Below are 22,573 nucleotides of genomic sequence, written 5' to 3'. Positions count from 1 at the left end.
GTATTTGATCATCTCTGCAGTTTTAATTTTTTGTGCTATATAAAAAAAAAAACACAATATATTTTTACTTTTTGCTATAAAACACAGCCAATAAAAAAATGTAAAAATGTATTTTTTTTCATTATTTTAGACCAATATGTATTCTGCTACATATTTTTGGTAAACAAAATCCCAAGTGTATATTGATTGGTTTGCGCAAAACTTATCGTGTCTGCAAACCGGGGGATAGATTTATGGCATTTTTATTTATTTATTTTACTAGTAATTGCAGCGATCAGCGACATTGTGGCGGACAGATCAGAACATCTATCTGACACTTTTGACACTTTTGAGGGGACCAGTGACATTACAGTAATCAGTGCTAAAAATATGCACTGTTACTGTAGAAATGACACTGGCAAGGAAGAGGGTTAACACCAGGGCCATCAAAGGGTTAGGTGTGTCCCTAGGGGATGTGTGGGGGATGGACTCAGTAGATGAGCACAGAGATCCTTGTTCCTAAACAGCAGGAACACAAGATCACTGTGTTCATCTCTGAAAGAACGGCGGTCTGCCTTGTTTACATCGGCAGACTGCCATTTTGTCTCTCTGGGGAGCGATCGGGGTTGGCCAACAGACATTGCGTCCACCAGACCCACTGAATGTCTCCCCCTCTGGCCAATCAGCACACATGCGCCCCTGCTGGCTATTGTACAAAACGACATACAGGTACGTCATTTCGCTCGATAGAGCACACAAGAGAAGGAAGAGAAGGATTCTGGCAGTTTTGGAGGCATTGAAGCAGAGGAAGACATACGTCAACCCTTAACAGATGGTTTTCTATCCCCGAATCTTTGACAGTAGTACGTGGCTGGGAGGAGGCAGTTCCTAATACTGTAATCCTCGGTGACTCAGAGGAGTCTGCTTCTCATGCCCCCGCAAAAATAGGCTCCCTCATTCTTTAAAGCCTGCTAAAGGACCCGAAAAAACATGGCATCAAGGAGAAGGATCACTACTGGTTGGAAGCCCTCCTTGACCACAATTACAAGGGGAAAGTCTCGACTCTGGTAAGTTACAGTCTGGAGGAAAACTTAGTTTTGAGGTTTGTCTTGGCCAAGAGAGGAATGGTGGAGAAGGGGGCCGCCTCAGTGATGCATTTCAACATTTTTTTAGTCCTCGGAACCCAGGGCTGTCAGCTTCCACATCCCATTGGCAGTGTCTGCATCATATAGTGGGAGATTATCTAGGGGCAAAAACAGACATGGAAAGCTTTCCCCTTGACTATCCACTGGGTTACTGGGTCATGAGAATAGACCACTGGCCAGAACGTGCCCAGTATGCAATTCAGCTGCTGGGATTCCCTGCATCCAGTGTGCTTTCCAAACAGGCATTCAATGCTGCCGGAGGTTTTGTGACAGATAAGAGAGGTTGTCTGTCCACAGATTCTGTGGACTGGCTGACATTTATCAAAATGAATCAGTCCTGGATTAGCAGCAGCTATCAAGACCCTATGCCGATGTCACTGATTAAGAACTTTCTGGGTCTTGAAACTCTGAAAGTCTGTCAAGGCTGCCTAGCTTTGTGGGTGTTTATTTCATCTGGAATACATTTTTGGTGTAGGTTTCATGAGCACGATTATGTAACGTTCATGCGTTTTGTTAGTGGATGGATTTACACCTGCAGAATTATTACACTCAGTAGCCTTGTAGAGAATCTGTTGAACAACATATCCAACTCTCAGGACTTCATCACCGTGTACAGCCTGTTATATACTATATATATATTAATAGATGTATAATGGAGGGATAGAGTATATGAGGATATATAGCTGAGAGACAGGCTATTGTATGGTGAGCACTAGAAGTAGTATTAGGAGTTGCAGGTGATGGTAAAGCAGATAGGTTCTGATGTCAAGTATAGTGCAGATGGTAAGAGGACACAGATGGAGTATACTTAGACAGAGTAACCTAGTGCAAGGATAGTTGAAGGTAGTCCCAAGAGCTAACAGTCTATGCAGATGATAGTGAATAGATAGATACAGATAGTCTTGGTATTTGCAGTAGATGACAGTAGGAGATTGGTTAGCAAGAATCCCCTGCGGGGTACTTATCACTTAGATAGGTTTAGGAATAACAGTGTCCATTGGAGAGGGGTGATCCCGTAGCGAGATACGGATCACCAGCGAGGTTTCCGGCTTCAGTTCAGCAAGGGAGGTATGTCAGCAGCTCCGACTTCTCAGGCGTAGGTGCGATGAACATGTGGGTTTGAACGAGCAATGAGTGAGAGCAAACCGGCGATTGAAATAGCCGCTCATAGCGGCGCTCGGCAATGATGTCATCCGGTCTTAAAGGTATATGCATCCTTTGTTACACAAGATGGGACGCAATTAGGAGAGGAGAAATATGGAGACAAGGGTACCAGAGGTACCGGAACATTACAGTACCCCCCCCCCCTTAAGGCCGGCTCGGGAAGGCCTCTAGAACTGGTTTTTCCGGATATTTCGAGTGGAAATTGCGAATCAGTCAAGGGGCATGTATATTGGAGGTATCCAGCCAGGTGTCATCTTGGGGCCCATAATTCTTCCATCGCACAAGATACTGGAGTCTTCTTCTATTGAAACGGGAATCCAAAATTTCTTTTATCTCAAATTCTTCTCCACCTTCCACTTGTACAGGAGGTGGAGGTTAGATAGTAGGCCTTATTCCTTGGTTAGGAACATGGGGCTTCAGTAGAGACACATGGAAGACAGGATGTATCTTGAGGTCTACTGGCAATGTGAGTTGTACTGCAGCTTTTCCAATAAGCTTCTCTATTGGAAAAGGTCCCAGAAATAGAGGTCCAAGTTTTTTACTAGGGATTTTTAGTCTCAGATTTTTTGTAGAAAGCCAAACAAGATCCCCAATGGCATATTGGGGAGAGGGTTTCCTACGGAGGTCATAGTACTTTTTTTGTTGGCTATGAGCATGAGATATGGTATTGTTGAGTAATCCCAGAGAATCCTTTATCTGGGCAAGATAATCAGATGCCACTGGATTACTTGATGGCAAGATGCGTGGAGGAAGGAGTGTGGGATGAAACCCATAATTCAGGTAAAACAGACTTTGCTTAGTAGTGCTATGAGTAGCGTTGTTATAGGCGAATTCCGCCAGCGGGAGGAGATCTGCCCAATCGTCCTGTAGATACGAAGTATAGCAACGCAGGTACTGTTCAATGCACTGGTTAACTCTCTCTGTCTGTCCGTTGGTCTGAGGGTGGTAGGGAGAGGTAAGGTTACGCTCTATTCGCAGTATCTGACATAGAGCTAGCCAAAACTTTGAGATGAATTGTGAACCACGGTCAGACAGCAGTGTTTTTGGAATACCATGTAACTTAAAGACATGTTTCACAAGTAATTCCGCTGTTTGTTTGGATGAAGGTAGTTTTCGGATAGGAGTGCAATGTGCCATCTTGGTCAGATGGTCCACTGACACCAAGATGGTGTTGAATCCTTTGGAAGGTGGTAGTTCCACTATGAAAAAGTAATATATTCAAACACTAGCAGCGCTATATAAACGAACTGAAGAATAAAATCCAAAGTCCTTTAAATTTCAAATGGGTATTTCCAGGTCATGTGGTAGGTTGGTTAAACACAATCCTTTATCCCAGGAAGGGTGTGAGGGGTCCTGACCGTAGCACCAGATTTCCACCACCACTTTGTGCACCCCCCCCTATTCTTAAAACTCACCAGAAGATGGTGAATCAAGATCCTTCAAGGAACTCCACCACTAGGTTATAGCATTGGACACTGGACCCACTTTTCCTCTATTAACCGCACAATCTCCTCCGTTGCCAACAGACCATGTAAGTGAACAGAGTGGGGCAACAATAGTGTAATTCCGCCAATGACGTTTATTAAACACAAAAAACAGCACAATGTAGCCCCTTTCCCCTCAGGATGTCTACTTACAGGAAGTAGCATATAGTGAAGGCATTGAGTGGAAATATAAAATCCGCTGGATCACTCTGTACCAAACCTTATGGAATCTGGAAAGAGCTCCGGCGTATGTATAGATGTCCTTATGCGACCGCGCACAACGGCTCTGACGCGTTTCGTCCTCCGACTTCCACAGAGGGCTCTCTCGGAGGACGAAAACACGTCAGAGCCGTTGTGCGCGGTCGCATAAGGACATCTACACATACGCCGGAGCTCTTTCCAGATTCCATAAGGTTTGGTACAGAGTGATCCAGCGGATTTTATATTTCCACTCAATGCCTTCACTATATGAAATTTAAAGGACTTTGGATTTTATTCTTCAGTTCATTTATATAGCGCTGCTAGTGTTTGAATATATTACTTTTGCTTTAATATTATCGGACACCTTTTTGCAGTTGATCATTTCTTTTATAGCAGCTGCTTTGACGTCAAGTCTGTATTATTGATTTTATTCTTGTGCCTTCTTATTTGTTTTAGCGCAGGGTGAGTGTATTTATGAGATTGTTCTTCACATATTTATCACTCCTTATTGTTTATAGTTCCACTATGAAGTCTAAGGATACCACTTCCCACGGAACCTGGGGTATCGGTAAACTACAAAGTAACCCTGATGGTTTCGTGTTGTCAATTTTAGACCTTGCACAGATATCACAAGATGAAACGAACTTTTTTACGGTTGTCTTCATGTCTGGCCACCAAAATTGCCTAGTGAGTAGATTGAGAGTTTTAGTCATACCCATATGTCCTGCCATAGGTACATCATGCGACAATTCTAAGATCTTGGTTCGCATAGTAGGGGGTATGTATAATTTATCGTTGTAGTAGAGGAAGCCTTCTGCGTCAGTAGTTAGTTGTGGTGGAGGTGAATCCAACCCTATGCTGTGCAAAATCTCCTCCTTCAGGGAGCGAACGACTCCGATAATACGCTCAAGTGGTATTATAGGAACTGAGGGAACCTCAGTGCAATCTTTCTCGGCTAGTCGTGAGAGTGCATCCGCTTTTTTATTTTTGTCTGCGGGGGTGTAAGTTACTAAAAAATTAAATCTCAGAAAGAATAATGATCACCGTACCTGCCGGTGGGAAAGAGTTCTATTAGTCTGAAGGTATTGAAGGTTTTTGTGATCAGTATATATCAGAATTGGCAATTGAGTGCCCTCAAGTAGATGTCGCCAATTCTCTAATGCCAGTTTTATGGCTAATAACTCCTTCTCACCTACTGGGTAGTTCACCTCGGGGCTACTTAATGACTTTGAAAAGAAAGCAACTGGGTGAAGAGGTGAGGTGTTTGTTGGTCGTTGTGAGAGAACTGCTCCTACTGCCATATTAGACGCATCTACCTCCAAGATGTATTGAAGGGATGGGTCTGGATGGCATAGTATGGGGGCAGTAGTAAAGCTTGATTTCAGCAGAGAGAATGCTCCATTTGCTTCTTTTGTCCAATTAAATGGTTTCTTCGTGCTTGTAAGTTGTGTGAGAGGTTTCACAATCGCAGAGAAGTTTTTAATGAATTTCCTGTAGTAATTAGAGAATCCTAGGAACCTTTGTAATGCTTTGCGAGTGGTTGGCACAGGCCAATCCAGAATGCAGGATATTTTGCTCATGTCCATTTTGATTCCACTTTTAGATATAATATATCCTAGGAATAGTACTTCCTCTTTATGAAACAAACATTTCTTTGATTTAACATATAAGTTATGTGCTAGTAGTCTTGACAACACAAGTCTCACATGTTTTATGTGCTCAGGTAAGGAATGAGAATAGATAAGTATATCGTCCAAATATACTACCACACAAACATCAAGCAAGTCTCGGAATATCTCATTTATAAACCGTTGGAAGGCTGCGGGAGCATTACATAGCCCAAATGGCATTACAAGGTACTCAAACAGTCCGTATCTGGTTCTGAATGCCGTCTTCCATTCATCCCCTTTACGGATTCGAATTAAATTGTATGCCCCTTTTAGGTCCAATTTTGAAAAGAAAGAAGCCCCACGCACCTGTTCGATAAGTTCAGGAATAAGAGGTAAAGGATAACGATCCTTTATTGTGATGGCATTTAATTGTCTGAAATCAATGATAGGCCTAAGGCTAGAGTCCTTATTGCGGACGAAGAAGAGCCCAGCAGCAGTGGAGGAAGTAGAAGGTCGGATGAATCCTTTTGCCAAGTTCTCATCCAGATACTCCTTAAGGTGAGAGAGTTCATCCTGTGAGAGAGGATGTCCATGTCCGTAAGGCAACTTGCTATTAGGGAGCAGATCGATACAACAATCATAGTCCCTATGGGGAGGTAGCATTTGAGCGTTTTTCTCAAGGAAAACCTCCGATAAATCTTGATAACACTTAGGAATAATGTCATCCGGCAGTACAGACAGGATCCTATCATGTGTGGGGAGGTTACACGTCGTCTCACAATAGTGAGAAGAGAAGGCTAACGTTCTTGTTTTCCAATCGATGATTGGTTGATGTATGTGTAACCAGGGAAGTCCCAAAATGATTGGAAAATGTGGTGAAGTTAATACATCAAAGGTGGTGGTCTCCACATGAGACTCGTCAGCAGTTACAAGAAGTGCCTGTGTCTGACTGGTGATAGGACCAGAGGATAAAGGGGTACCGTTAATAAAACTAACGGAGACAGGTTTGGGTTTTGAAACAATAGGTATTTTATTAAGGGAGACAAAACAAATGTCAATGTAGTTTCCACAAGATCCTGTGTCAATCATAGCCTTGGTGGTGATCCTAGTTTGGTCCCACTGCAATGTTAATTGAACAAAAAGATAAGGATTAGAAAAGGAAGTTGTGAGTCCCCCTAGCAAGACATTTGAACACTCACTCTCTTTTCTGCGGACAAGAGGACAGTCGTTTACCAAATGATTCGGGGATGCGCAGTACATGCAAAGATGTTCGGTTTTCCTCCTGGCACGTTCAGAAAGGGTCAGAGGTGGACGTATCATTCCTACTTCCATAGGAGTAGGGTCAGCAGGCAACATCCGAGAAGGACTGGAAAATGGTGAGCCCATCTTCTCAGCCTTTCTTTCTCGTAGTCGTCTGTCAATATTGATACTGGTCTGGATCAGTCCCTCTAGAGTGCCAGGTAAATCCGCTCGGGAGAGCTCATCTTTAACGGCCTCAGATAGGCCGAGTCTAAACTGCGTTCGCAAAGATGTGTCGTTCCACCCTGAATCAGGGGACCATCTTTTAAAATTCGCCATGAAATCTTCAACAGGTCTCCTTCCTTGTTTTAAGGCCCGTAATTGGGTGTCAGCGATACTCTGCTTGTTGGGGTCTTCATATAAAGTAGCAAGTTGTGCTAGAAATAAGGGATAAGAATTAAGGAGTGGATCATCCTTTTCAAAGAGAGCATCTGCCCAGGCCCGGGGTTCACCCGTTAAATAGGAGATGATGGTACAAACCTTAATTTGGTCAGTGGTGTAGGTTAGAGGTTTTAACAAAAAAAACAATTGACATGCGTTTTTAAATTCACGGAATTTGCTCCGATCACCAGAAAACACTATAGGAGGGTTTATCTTAGGCTCATGGGGCTGAGCAGCAGGAGGCTGTGTGAGACGGCCAAGCTGCTGTCTCAAGGTTTGATTGTCATTTTTTACCTCTGTAAGCGCAAGGATCAATGCATCTACTTGCTGTTTTAATTGTAGTATATGAGTGGATATTTTTTTTAAAGGCTCGTTCAATCTGTAACGTTCATGCGTTTTGTTAGTGGATGGATTTACAGCTGCAAAATTATTACACTCAGTAGCCTTGTAGAGAATCTGTTGAACAACATATCCAACTCTCAGGACTTCATCACCGTGTACAGCCTGTTATATACTATATATATATTAATAGATGTATAATGGAGGGATAGAGTATTTGAGGATATAAAGCTGAGAGACAGGCTATTGTATGGTGAGCACTAGAAGTAGTATTAGGAGTTGCAGGTGATGGTAAAGCAGATAGGTTCTGATGTCAAGTATAGTGCAGATGGTAAGAGGACACAGATGGAGTATACTTAGACAGAGTAACCTAGTGCAAGGATAGTTGAAGGTAGTCCCAAGAGCTAACAGTCTATGCAGATGATAGTGAATAGATAGATACAGATAGTCTTGGTATTTGCAGTAGATGACAGTAGGAGATTGGTTAGCAAGAATCCCCTGCGGGGTACTTATCACTTAGATAGGTTTAGGAATAACAGTGTCCATTGGAGAGGGGTGATCCCGTAGCGAGATACGGATCACCAGCGAGGTTTCCAGCTTCAGTTCAGCAAGGGAGGTATGTCAGCAGCTCCGACTTCTCAGGCGTAGGTGCGATGAACATGTGGGTTTGAACGAGCAATGAGTGAGAGCAAACCAGCGATTGAAATAGCCGCTCATAGCGGCGCTCGGCAATGATGTCATCCGGTCTTAAAGGTATATGCGTCCTTTGTTACACAAGATGGGACGCAATTAGGAGAGGAGAAATATGGAGCCAAGGGTACCAGAGGTACCGGAACATTACAGATTATCACCTAAGGACCAATTTTTATGCATCTGTTTGACAGGTGCATATCTTTTCAATTTTTTGACAGCAAGGTCAATTATTGCTTTCATCAAGAGTACCTGTATAGGGTTATGGTGTGAAGGCACCACTGACACCCAAAGACCAATTTTTCCATACCTGTTTGACAGGTGCATATTACCCGGACCCCCATAACCATTGGATGCCCAATTACTTGCATATAAGCCTTCAAAATGGGCATTTTTGATTTTCCAAGTTTGGGTCAAATAGATTTAAATGGGGTTTATTATTCGGTTCCAAACTTTTGCAATGTTCGAAAGTTCTGCCGCGAACAGAACCGGGGGTCGTTCGGTACATGTCTACTCAGCAGTACAGATTGGTAATCTCTCTTTTCCAACTTTATTGTATTCATTACATTTCCTGCCAGACACTGTACTTTTATGAACTCTGCTCCTCCTCTGACACATTTCACATTTTTTTAGAACTTAGTAATTGCACAGGCATAGTTCAGTGTTGTTACCATCAAGAAACTTGCCCTAGGAAATACCATGCATCCAAGGTTGGAGTACATTCATGTAGATGCATAGTGGCTGGAAAACGAGTACAGGAAATTCGCAACACTGTGATGCAAAATGTATAGAAAATAAAGATGAAACGTATTTTATATTGTTCCAATTCTTTCCCTATTTTTTTCCCGAATCAGTTCTTCATTAATCTTCCAAATATTCATATGCCTCTGATGCCCTGGGAGTTTTATTTTCAACATTACTGGGGCATGATCTGATAGTGTCATTATTCCCATTGATGTATTAACCACCGCTTCTATCAGTCTGTGTTCTTTAATGATGTAGTCCAGTCTTGAGTACATCCCATGCACAGGGGAGAGGAAGGAGTAATCCCTCTCCCTCAGATGTTGGATTCTCCAAGTGTGTACCAGCTGACAGTGGTACAACTTTTTCCTTACCCTCCTGAGCTGGTGACTTCCTGTCTACTGGGCATGTGATGTACAATCCAGGAGTGGGTCCATACTGAAGTTAAAATCTCCCGCCAAAACTAATTTGCCTCTTTTAAACTGCTCTAATATTCTGTTCAAATATCCTTTTGGGTTTTTATTTGGGCCACTGTACAATCCATTCCCTCTAGTTGCCCTTCAGGAAGATTTATCGTCCTTCTTGGTCTATCATTCTTTCTTCTTTGCCATGCCAGTCGCTACCCCCTTTGCTCACCTGGTCAATGAAAATCCAAAGTGCCAGACCGGGTAGTATTTTGAATATAATTTCACGTATGAATCTTGTGCAATATGCGTCTCCTGCAGAAATATTATGCTAGCAGAGTATCCTCTAGTTCTTCTAATACCTTGTGTCTTTTAGTTGGCGTATTTAGACCTCTTACATTATATGTCAGAAAATTTAAGGTATTCATGTTGTTTCTCCTTCTCCTCTCACCTCCTGTATTTTACTTTGTCTCTCCCCTGTTATCAGTCTGAACTGAATGCAGGTATGGAGGCATTTTCTAAGGGTTCTTCTAGGGGATCTGACCCATAGAGCAAAAGGGAAAACAACATCAATAAGTAGATTTGACAATTCAACACAAAATTTCCTTCTTCTTAGTTCCTTCCTTTTTTTCCATTTCTTCAACACCTGTCAGTAAAAGGCCCAGGTAATTTTGGATTGTTGCTATTTCTGCTTTTGAGGACTTTTCTAAGGCTGTGAACACGGCCTCGATTTCTGCTTTTGTAGGCAAATGAGTGTCCGTATTTTGTTCTTACATGTAGGCCATCTCAGAGTCACTTTCCAAATTCTGCTCCACTCTTGTCCAGGAATAATTATGCCTGTTGATGTTCTATTTTGTCCACTTTTTTCTTTCCCTTCTGTCTGTTTACCATGGGTGCCCTGTAGTTTGTCCGGGAACTGCTTATTTGGGCCATCTGCTTGGGTCATATATTTTTTAATGGTTCCCGGGCTTGAGCTTATCTTAGGAGACATAGCCGTTGTGCCTCCTCTTCCTGTTTTACCTCTCATATTTTTATATTTTGTTGTCTGGGTCTTTAAAATGTTATATTTCTTTTGCCCCCTTAGATATTTTTATAACCCCAGTGTGACTTAATAAATTAATCAAGCAGTTCGCCAAGTAAATGATTTTAAGCAGTAGTCAACAGAATCAGCCACCATGTAAAAGAAGAGAAATGAAAAGAGTCAAACACTCACCGCTCTAGTTGGGGAAATCTGCGGCATACTACTGGCTTGTATAGAAGGGGTAAATTTTTAAAAAATGGGAGGAATCACTTGAGTCCATAGAGGTAACCCAATTTCACTCCTTTAATTTCATTTGCAATTGAGGTTCTGGTTTAAAGCTACTACAGTGTTTTATACACAGTGAGACAAAAGAGGACACAAGATGTAGAACAAAAAATAATACAAAAGATACAAAAATACATAACAGAATAAAAAGTACCTAAAATAGCAACAGATAGAATGCAAGCTCTTGACAGGAGGAGATAATGGTTGCAAGTCCAGGGCCAGACAGATTTACTACCAGCTATTACAGAAAGTTTCAAGAAATATTATGAAAACTGTGTACACACATGAATGGGTTAGGAGAGGGAAAGGAGATGAGAGTAGAATCACTAAAAGCATTTATAACAGTAATACCTAAAGAAGGAAAAGACGCAACTCTGTGCTCTAACTTCAGACCAGTAGCACTAATACATACGGATATAAAACTACATTCAAAAGTCCTGGCAACCAGACTAAAAGATTTAATTCCGAAATGGATTTATGCAAATCAGACTTGATTCAACCCACCGGTAGGGAGAGGAAAAATAATTGGATAAGAACATTACTCCTACTACATAAATCCAATAGACGCTAAGAAAGCATTTGACAGAGTAGACTGTGACTTCATGCTAGAAACTCTAGAGTCTAGAAGATCTGGGTGTGGGCCCTAGGATGTACCAATGAATAAAAGCACTGTATAGGAATCCATCAGCTTCAGTAAAGGTTAATGGAAATCTCTCTCCCTCGTTCTGTATGAATAATGGGACAAGACATGTCCGCTGTCGCCCCAGTTGTTTGTCCTGTCGTTAGAACCACTACTAGCCATTGTACGGAAAAATGTAGACATAGGGGGTGTAAAAACACAGTTAAGCAAGAATATTTGGATACCTCCTAAATACAGGAAATTATCTGTGGATACATATGAAATGACGAAAATCGTATATAAGATATGGGACATGATACATAGACAAGCCAAATATACTGTAATTTACCATTGTTATTGCTAGAAGGTACAAAATACTTTGCACCCGGGAACGAGACAAAATTTGGTAATGGGATTAAAAATACGCAGTTAAAAGATATTACACAAGGTGGCAAGATAATGCTATATCACAAACTTAAAATTAGGGGGAAAAATCTGTTGTTGAATGAATCGAGATATTTTCAGTTAAAACACTTTTTCTGATCTCTGCCACAACTTATCAGATCTGAGAAGGATTTGAACCCAGTGGAAAAGCGATGTAATCCACAAACAAAAGTAAAACGTGGTATTTCCCAGATATATAAAATAATTACTGGGATGGCAGGACTGAGAAAAACACCATTCATAGAAACATGGGAAAAAGAGATAGTAACACGGTTAAAAGAACACATAATAAATATAATGCTGAGAGCGGTATATATTTCTGCGGTTGATGTAAACACCACTGAGATGAACTTTAAATGCTTATTGAAATGATATGTGAGGCCAGTAAAGGTACAAAAATGCCAACCAGAAAAATCTTCACCATGTTGCAGGAGCTGCGTTAGGTCGGGCACAATGTTCCATGTCTAGTGGGACTGCCCAAAGATCCGTATATATTGGCAGGGGGTCCAACAGTGTATCAGGGACATTAAAGGAGAGGATATTGTTGATGACCCATGGGTTTGTTTATTCCATAAAACTGACAAATCAAAAATATATTATATATTAAGTACAATATTGCCAAACCTATTAAACGCAGCAAAAGGGACAATTCCAAAAAGATGGTTAGACCCAGAAAGCCCCACGCTTAGAGAATGTTTCAAAAGGATTGAATATATATATATATATATATATATATATATATATATATATATATATATATATATATATATACAGTGCTTTGTGGAAGTATTCGGCCCCCTTGAACTTTTCGACATTTCAGGCTTCGAACATAAAGATATAAAACTGTAATTTTTTGTGAAGAATCAACAACAAGTGGGACACAATCATGAAGTGGAACGAAATGTATTGGATATTTCAAACTTTTTTAACAAGTACAAAACTGAAAAATTGGGCGTGCAAAATTATTCAGCCCCCTTAAGTTAATACTTTGTAGCGCCACCTTTTGCTGCAATTACAGCTGTAAGTCGCTTGGGGTATGTCTCCATCAGTTTTGCACATCGAGAGACTGACGTTTTTGCCAATTCCTCCTTGCAAAACAGCTCGAGCTCAGTGAGGTTGGATGGAGAGCGTTTGTGAACAGCAGTTTTCAGTTCTTTCCACAGATTCTCGATTGGATTCAGGTCTGGACTTTGACTTAGCCATTATATGTTTATTTGTGAACCATTCCATTGTAGATTTTGCTTTATGTTTTGGATCATTGTCTTATTGGAAGACAAATCTCCGTCCCAGTCTCAGGTCTTTTGCAGACTCCATCAGGTTTTCTTCCAGAATGGTCCTGTATTTGGCTCCATCCATTTTCCCATCAATTTTAACCATCTTCCCTGTCCCTGCTGAAAAAAAGCAGGCCCAAACCATGATGCTGCCACCATCATGTTTGACAGTGGGGATGGTGTGTTCAGGGTGATGAGCTGTGTTGCTTTTATGCCAAACATAACGTTTTGCATTGTTGCCAAAAAGTTGGATTTTGGTTTCATCTGACCAGAGCACCTTCTTCCACATGTTTGGTGTGTCTCCCAGGTGGCTTGTGGCAAACTTTAAACGACACTTTATATGGATATCTTTAACCACTTGCCGACCGCCGCACGACTATCTACGTCGGCGGTCAGCCCCTCACAGGCAAACTGACGTAGGTCTACGTCGCTTGCTTGTGAGGGTCTAGGGAGCGAGCGCGCGCCCCCTTCACTACCAGTGTATTTTTACAGTAACAGTGCATATGTATAGCACTGATTACTGTAGAAATGTCACTGGTAACCCCAAAAGTGTCAAAAATGTCAGTCAAGGGTCCGATCTGTCCGCCCCAATGTCGCAGTACCGCAAAAAAAATCGCAGATCGCCGCCATTACGCGTTAAAAAAAAAACAACAAAAATGACAAAAATCCTTCCCTTTGTTAGTAAACGCGATAACTTTTGCGCAAACCAATCAAAATACGCTTTTTTTTTTTTGCGATTTTTTTTACCAAACATAGGTAGCATAAAACAAATTGGCCGAAAATGTTAAAAAATTTTGATTTTTACATTTTTTTGGGGGGGAATTTCATATAAAAAAATGTGAAAAATATTGCTATTTTTGCAAAATTGACGCTCTTTTTTTGTTTATAGCGCATGATCAAAAAATCGCACAGGTGATCAAATACCACCAAAAGAAAGCTCTGTTTGTGGGAAAAAAAGGACGCCAAATTCGTTTAGGTACAGCGTCGCACGACCGCGCAATTGTCCGTTAAAGTCACGCAGTGCCGAATCGCAAAATACCCCCTGGTTGTTTAGCAGCCAAATCCTCCGGGGCTTAAGTGGTTAAGAAATGGCTTTCTTCTTGCCACTCTTCTATAAAGGCCAGATTTGTGCAGTATACGACTGATTGTTGTCCTATGGACAGAGTCTCCCACCTCAGCTGTAGATCTCTGCAGTTCATCCAGAGTGATCATAGGCCTCTTGGCTGCATCTCTGATCAGTCTTCTCCTTGTATGAGCTGAAAGTTTAGAGGGACGGCCAGGTCTTCGTAGATTTTCAGTGGTCTGATACTCCCTCCATTTCAATATTATCGCTTGCAAAGTGCTCCTTGGGATGTTTAAAGCTTGGGAAATCTTTGTGTATCCAAATCCGGCTTTAAATTTCTCCACAACAGTATCTCAGACCTGCCTGGTGTGTTCCTTGTTCTTCATGATGCTCTCTGCGCTTTAAACGGACCTCTGAGACTATCACAGTGCAGGTGCATTTATACGGAGACTTGATTACACACAGGTGGATTCTATTTATCATCATTAGTCATTTAGGTCAACATTGGATCATTCAGAAATCCTCACTGAACTTCTGGAGAGAGTTTGCTGCACTCAAAATAAAGGGACTGAATAATTTTGCACGCCTAATTTTTCAGTTTTTTATTTGTTAACAAAGTTTGAAATATCCAATAAATTTCGCTCCACTTCATGATTGTGTCCCACTTGTTGTTGATTCTTCAAAAAAAATTACAGTTTTATATATTTATGTTCGAAGCCTGAAATGTGGCAAAAGGTCGAAAAGTTCAAGGGGGGCGAATACTTTCGCAAGGCACTGTGTGTGTGTGTATATATATATATATATATATATATATATATATATATTGTAATACGGGTGCTGTTAGCTCCTTGGCAGATGCGTTTTCCCAGTGATTCACTATCAGTTAGAACTTTGGTTTAAGGGCGTGGCAGCCCATTTTTATTAAAGGAATAAAGAAAGTCAACAACATATAGTTTCCCACGCAGGGGTTCTTCTCCAGTCAATATACATAGTAAACCAAAAATGCTAGCCCACCTGGCTCTCAAGCTCCCACTCAGTTTCTCAGTAGCAGTACCTCTGCTCTTTTCGTTGCTCCCCAGACCATGAACTCCCCGAAGCTGGCAGCTTCACTCTGGCCTTAGTCCTCAGGCTGTCGCCTGTCTCCTGCAAACACACGTGCTCTGGCTGCCACCTGAACCCCCTACTCCCAGAGACCTCCTGTCTCTCCTGGGTGGAGCTGTCTCCAACTGGGAGCTCTGAGGTCTTACTAGACCTTCATTATAAGGGCTGTGTGCACCTGATGGTCATCCACAAAACATGAACACAGAGTTGGAGATTCCGTCCCTCCCAAGACACTATGAAATCTCCAAACTACAGAGCCACATCCAGGTATACCAAAATCTGGAGAAAGCTGCAAAAGCAGTTTTCTCCACTGCACATCTACGCTCTGTAGTCATGCACAGAGCCAATGTGCACACTCTGTGTCCTTTAAATTACCACTTTCACCATGACAGAGTCTTGACCTGTCATTATATATATATATATATATATATATATATATATATATATACACCAGGGAGTATTTAGGTAGCAGAGAAGAAGATCAGGCAGAGAGTTTCTCAGATAAGTGGGAAAAATGGGTGGATTTAAAAAAGACAAGCAGATATTTAGAGGTCTGGGTGAATTAGGGGAGGACAAGGGAAAGTAGGTTAACAAAGGAGAAGGGAAGCAACCAAAATAGTTTAACAAATGAGTAACAGAGGGGAGGGGGGATGGGTGGAGGGATGGAATGTAGGGAATAAGGATACATAGCACTGTATTTTAATAATTTTTTTTGTTTTTTTTGTTTTCTATCAATTTTGTATGCGAATATCACACTGAAAATCAATAAATTTAAATATCACACTGAAAATCAATAAAATGTAAGAAACTTATTTTATAAAAAGAAAATCAGTTGTTACTAATACATTGTGCTAGAATAGTAAACATAATTTAGTATTTGGCTTTTGAATGGACCAGAACTGTGAGCCATCAAAGTCCTGATGCACTGTACAATGCAGTCAGTTAAAAAATGGAACATGAATAAAGGATGGGGGAGCGTAAGAATTGCCTTGATAGTGTGCTGCTGGTTATTTATTGTCCAATCAGCAAACATTAGGGTAGCATATGTGTGGATAATCAAACAGTAATTCTTAGATTATGATTTTGCTCAGTTTTCCTTTTAATACCACTAAAAACTATTCGGTTTGTATCATGACTCTTCTTGTTTTTTATTTTTTTAACAAAACTGTAATTACCCTTTTAAATAAGTTATCATCTCTTCTATTCAGGAACTTTGAAATAAGGAATTAAAAAAATTTTTTATTGGTCATTGTTTTATAATGCTGGTTGAAAACGCATATTGACAAAATGGTTTTAAATCAAAAAGTAAACTAGGAACATTAATACTTTTTAAGATGTACAGTATTTTCATCTTCAATAAGACATAACATACTGTAAAGATTAAATCGTTCTGTCCACTGTAATAGGGAGTGATGATCAATCTATAAAGATTTTATAAGTCTACAATTTCAAAGTTACTAGAGAGAGAGAGAGACGACCTTTATTTCTTACATTTTCTGCTGACTATTTTAATTTGGTCCACTTTTTAATCAAATCGCTATGAATATACTTTTAACATTCAATTGCGAATAGAGCTCTAAAGTTAATGTTAAGCTTCACAATTCATTTAAAATAAGATTGTAAATGTATACTGTATCTATAAAAATGCATATCTCCCATTTTCTAAGAACATGGAGCAGTCTGCCCTGTATATGACCCTCCCCTGTTGGCTGATCATAAAAGAGAGGATATTGCATTATGGTAGCCTACCTTTTCATAGCAGCTTAAGGAGAAATATGAGAAAGGACAGATTAGGTACATATTGGCTATAACTATGGATCAGAAGAAAAGGAGCACCTAACAGATCAAGTTGCATTAGTTCTTGCCTTTTGTGCGTTCACTGGCAGCACATTGGGTTTGAGAACCATGACGAGGTTATATGAACACTCTGCATCCCTTCTGGAAGAAATGCCTGAATTCATACAAGTGTAACATTGATTGAAATATTTCACTTTAATGTAGATTTGTCTAGCTTTTCAACAAGTGCCTTAGACATTTCTATGTTCAATTTACTATGGTTTTTAAAGAGGTTTTGGTAAGCAGTTTTGACTTGCACAAACACTTTTTCGGTATTGTTTTTCATCATACTATGCATTTCTTATAAGGTCTGTGGCACTTTACATTTTTATCTCTCCTTTTAATACTTTCTATAACTTTGCAAGACATTGACATTGCTGAAGATGTTACATAGTTACATAGTTACATAGTTACATAGTTAGTGAGGCTGAAAAAAGACACAAGTCCATCCAGTTCAACCTATGATGTGTGTGTGTTTTTCAGCTCAAATATTTTTTAAAGCAAGCTTATTGTGGCAGTAATATGAGTTATGCCATTGATGCGAGTTACTTGAATGCTACACTGAGCCACTGGCTTTCTACACCTTGTCATTAACACTGACAACTAGTGTATGCAGTCAGGTGACCAGAACTCCTTAACTGTTCACTTGCTAGCATTTTTATAGAGAAAACCCATAAATGAAAACATCCCTGTTTCTTTTAAGACAGGGTTCTTGAAATTGTATCTAATTTAAAGATAAAAAAATGTAATGCATTGCAGTTCACCAGACCGTAGGTGTTATGGCTGCATTGGTTTTCTTTTTTAGCCTTTTTTTCCTTATTTTCCTTTTCCAAAACACCAGTCCACCTCTTTCCTTATCTCCATAAAATAGGAGGAGGTGTTCTGTTGTCCATACAGAGATGGTCGAGAATATTGTTCAATGACAGCACTGCTACACATGCATAGAGCACAAGAAGTTATTAGCCCGCTAGGTATCTAACAGGATAAACAGTTAATTGTTACATGTATTAAAGAGATTCAACTAATCCTATGCTTTATACCTTTGTAATATTTTTACCTTACTTCCGGTGTGAGGAAGGAGTTTTACGTTATGTCTTTAGATCAGGGATTCCCAATCTACGGCCCTGCAGATGTTGAAGAACTACACATCCCATGAGGCATTGTAAAACTCTGACATTCACATACATGACTAGGCATGATGGGAATTGTAGTTCCTGAACAACTGCAGGGCCGTAGTTTGGGAATCCCTGCTTTAGATCATTTTTGGGTTTAATTCATTGCAGATATAATATAGGAAACGTGCAGTTTTTAGTACATGTTTGTAAAGTAAATCTGGTATATAATAATGCAACTCACAAATTTGGATTACTGAATTGTAGAGACCACCATATATGCAATAATTACAGTATGTATGCAATTACATTTTAATAAATTTACGTGGTATAAGATGTTAAAACAGAAAACAATAGGAAATTAAATAAGAAGTGAATAAAACAACTGAGGAAAAACAGAACATAAAGTATAATATTACAATATACACGGAGAGGGGGAGAGAGGGGGTGACACAGAGAGAGGGAGAGAGGGGGGTGACAGGGAGAGAGAGGGGGTGACAGGGAGAGAGGGAGAGAGGGGGGATGACAGGGACAGAGGGGGGATGACAGGGACAGAGGGGGTGATGATAGGGACAGAGGGGGGGAGATGACAGGGACAGAGGGGGGAGATGACAGGGAGAGAGGGGGGAATGACAGGGACAGAGGGGGGATGACAGGGACAGGGGGATGACAGGGACAGAGGGGGGTGACAGGGACAGAGGGGGGTGACAGGGACAGAGGGGGGGTGACAGGGACAGAGTGGGGGATGACAGGGACAGAGGGGGGGTTATAGGGACAGAGGGGGGATGACAGGAACAGAGGGGGGGAATGACAGGGACAGAGGGGGGGAATGACAGGGTAGGGAGGAGTAAGTCCTTTCACAGTGCTCATCTTACTCACTCAGTTCACCATGTAGCTTCTGGCTGCATAAAATAAAAACTTTCCCGCCCACTCATCTCCTTCACACACAGCACGCACGGGCTGTACTGAGTGTGTGGGCGGGCACAGTGAGAGAGAGAGAGGGATCGGGAGAAGGCAGAGCAGATGCAGACTCTCCCATTCCTGGAGGGGGGGAGCTGCTCACTGGGCTACAATGAAACACACACACACAGCCTTGTGACAGGAAGAGGGGCAGGCTGAACTGAGGAGCTACACATTCCCCATACAGCACAGCCCTGTTATTACTCGCTCTCCTCATCATTCCACTCGCAAAATGCGAGCAGGTGAGTGGAATTTTTGAGGGCTGTAATATATATATATATATATATATATATATATATATATATATATATATATTTATAATTATATATATATATAAATACCCAATCCTGTGTGAGATATTTTTAAAAAAAGTTGCTTGATTATACCCTAAAGTGAACCCTTTGACCACTATTTGTTGTATCATGACCACTAATGGAGGGATTATCTTATACCTACTCATTTTAGATCTTCTTAGGTGAAACAGAGCCCTTAAAAAGATAATTGCATTACAAGTTAAAATACTTAGAGTTATAGTTGGCTAAACTGTTTATTGCAAAAAATAAAAAATAAAAAAATAAAAACTCTGACTCAAGACTTTTAGCATTACTTTTTTTATGTCCAGGAAGGGGGAGGGGTATTTAGATTATTACAGTTTATTCAATGTAGCAGTTTTGTTTTTTGCAGTTTTTACTTTTTTTTTGTGTGTATATGATTATTGTTTGTGTATGGTTGCTTTCATTATTGATTTTAATCTTTTACTTTTTTTTTTCTTTTCAGATCCAGAATAGTTGAAAGGAGTTTCTGTATCTATTAGGAGCCACATCCCAATTGCTTTCCAATGATTTGTCCATTAAATCCTTTTGAATTTTTGCTAAAATCTCTAAATTTTAAACAAAACATTTGAGAAATATAAATTACCCATTTGCCTACCCCTTACCCAGATTACATATACCATGTGATTTACAATTATGGAAAACCAGTCACAAAAAGTAACATTTAAACTGAGAAAATACTTATATATCCATGACCAGAACTTTATATCAAAATTATCAATCTATGATCAGCACAGACTTAAAAAGGGGGGGGGGGCTGAGTCCAGTTTGACCTTTTCAGTAAAAAATAAATTAAAAAAATCAGCCTACTATATCTCCAGTTTTACTGATCACTTTGAAAAATAATGCTCTTCACTAAAGGTAATCTCTGAATATGGATTTTTCATCAATTGCTCCAATTTAATTGCCCAGGTTTTTGTGTAAATCTAATTCCTTATAGTGTTAATGTTGTTTTCCATTTTAAACTAATGAGTTTTCTCTGAATGAGAATTCAAGGCTGCACTGCAAATTCTTTGTAATAAATGACCCATAAGTTACAAATCCTCTGGGGCTATGTATTTGAAGTATAATGTATGAGTCTTCCCAATACATTAACTACATACATTTTTGTATTTATTCTCCAGTGACTTGACCAAAACATGTATACATTCAGCAATTTTGGCATTCAGTGTAATAGTTTTAGACAGTAGTGTCTGCCACACATTGGAAATATGGGACCAAAATAATTAGCTACCTAATTTGGTATTTAGAGAAAATCAATAGCAAAACAAAATACCATTCTCAGGATCATCTGTGGGAAACTGTCATTCTCTAAATCCAGGTCTGCATAGGACACTTCCATAACAGTAACACAATGAAGCAGACAAGGTCTAGGTACGATGCCATAGAATTTGGATGGTATTCAGGAGTTACAGAACAACTACTTCCTATCAAAATCATCTTAGACATGTATACTTTGTCAGCCAACCAAGTGCTGGAGGTCCTATAATGAGGTTAAATCTTACTTCTAGAAACTTTACCAAAGGGCTAAATTTGTATATGCTTAAAACGGAGTTCCGGCCACAAAGACATTTTTTAGCTAAAAATACCCCCCTAATCCTAAGCTAACCCCTATTACACTAACACTAACCCCACATTACAGTACAGGACAGTAATCGAATAAAGATAAAATCTTACCTTTAAAATTGATTGCAGAGCTCGGCCATCTCCGGTGTGAGTGTCTGAAGCCGCTGTGTTCTCCGCTGTGACCTTCTTCCTCGTTTCTGGCTCCCAGAATGCCGATCGCAATCTTGCGCATGCGCTGTAGATTGCGATCGGCAATGAGAATAGCGGCCGGCCATTCCCATTACATCCTGGTATTGATGACGCTCATCTCCCAGGACGCAATGCAAAGGAGGAAGTGATGTCAGGGCCGTGGCCGAATAAGGAGGAAGAGGAAGGAAGGTAAAGTAATTTTCATTAAAAACAAGGTAAGGGAAACGAAAAAAAAAAATATTAAAGCGGAGTTCCACCCTGAAAATTTTTTTTTAGATAAAAATACCCCCGGGACAGTCAGGGCTGGTACATTTAAGCACGAATGCCTCTGAACTGTCCAATGTTTTACTTACCTTTTAGAACAAATACTTACCTTGAAAATCTCTTTTCCAGTGCTGCAATCTCAGGTGAGGCAGCTGAAGCCGGAGTGTCCTCTTTGGTGTCCACTTCGGTGACAGAGTCCCAGAATGCCCTGCACCGACCCTGCTCGTCACTTCCGGTGCAGGCGCGTCATCCCTGCGCAGCTTCTGGGCATGCCTAAAAGCTGTTCAGCAGGGAATGACGCGCCTGCATCGGAAGTGACGAGCAGGGCCGGTGCAGGCGCATTGATTCCTGGGATTGATGACGCTCATTTCCCAGGAGTCAATACAAGGAGGAAGTGACGCCGGGGGCCGTGTCCGCAGAGGGAGGAAGAGGAAGGAAGGTAAGTATATTTTCTTTAAAAACAAGGTAAGTGAATCAAAAAAAAAAATTTAATCATCCAATTATTTTTCAGGTAATCTAGAGCAAGCGGACGGGGAAAAGTTCATTTTGAGGGTGGAACTCCTTTAATTATCCAATTCTTTTTCAGGTTGTTTTGCTCTAACTGATGCTGTAAAGTTAATTTTTAGGATGGAACTCTGCTTTCATGTAAATATTTAAATATTCATTCGAATAGAAGCACTGTAAAAAAAAAAAAAAATACTTTAAAGGAAAACCGCAGTGTATTTTCAGTGGGTGTATATTCGTAAGTGTATATTTTATTTTAGTATTTCTCTTTTAATTATTGCATCATTAGAATTAGTATTATTCCAACCTTAAACCTTCACTGACTCATCATACCTTTTTTCATCAGACAAAAACACATCGCTTTGAACAATGGAACCATCAGGTAAATGGAAACGTCCATCAGGTGCACAGGCTTCGGTGATCTCTCCAAACACCATGGAATACAATGTCAAGCAAAAGGAAAGTAGGGAGCTCTGTAAATCTTCCAAATCTTTATTGTTACACCTCAGAGAGTAAAATAGACAGGGTGGCTAACGCTGTGACCAAGGCTCATCGCCAAAAAGCATTAG

Source organism: Pelophylax lessonae (assembly GCF_965119305.1).
Source record: "Pelophylax lessonae genome assembly, chromosome: 5".
NCBI lineage: Eukaryota > Metazoa > Chordata > Amphibia > Anura > Ranidae > Pelophylax > Pelophylax lessonae.
The sequence above is the reverse complement of the archived record's forward strand: the minus strand, read 5'-3'. Positions refer to the sequence as shown.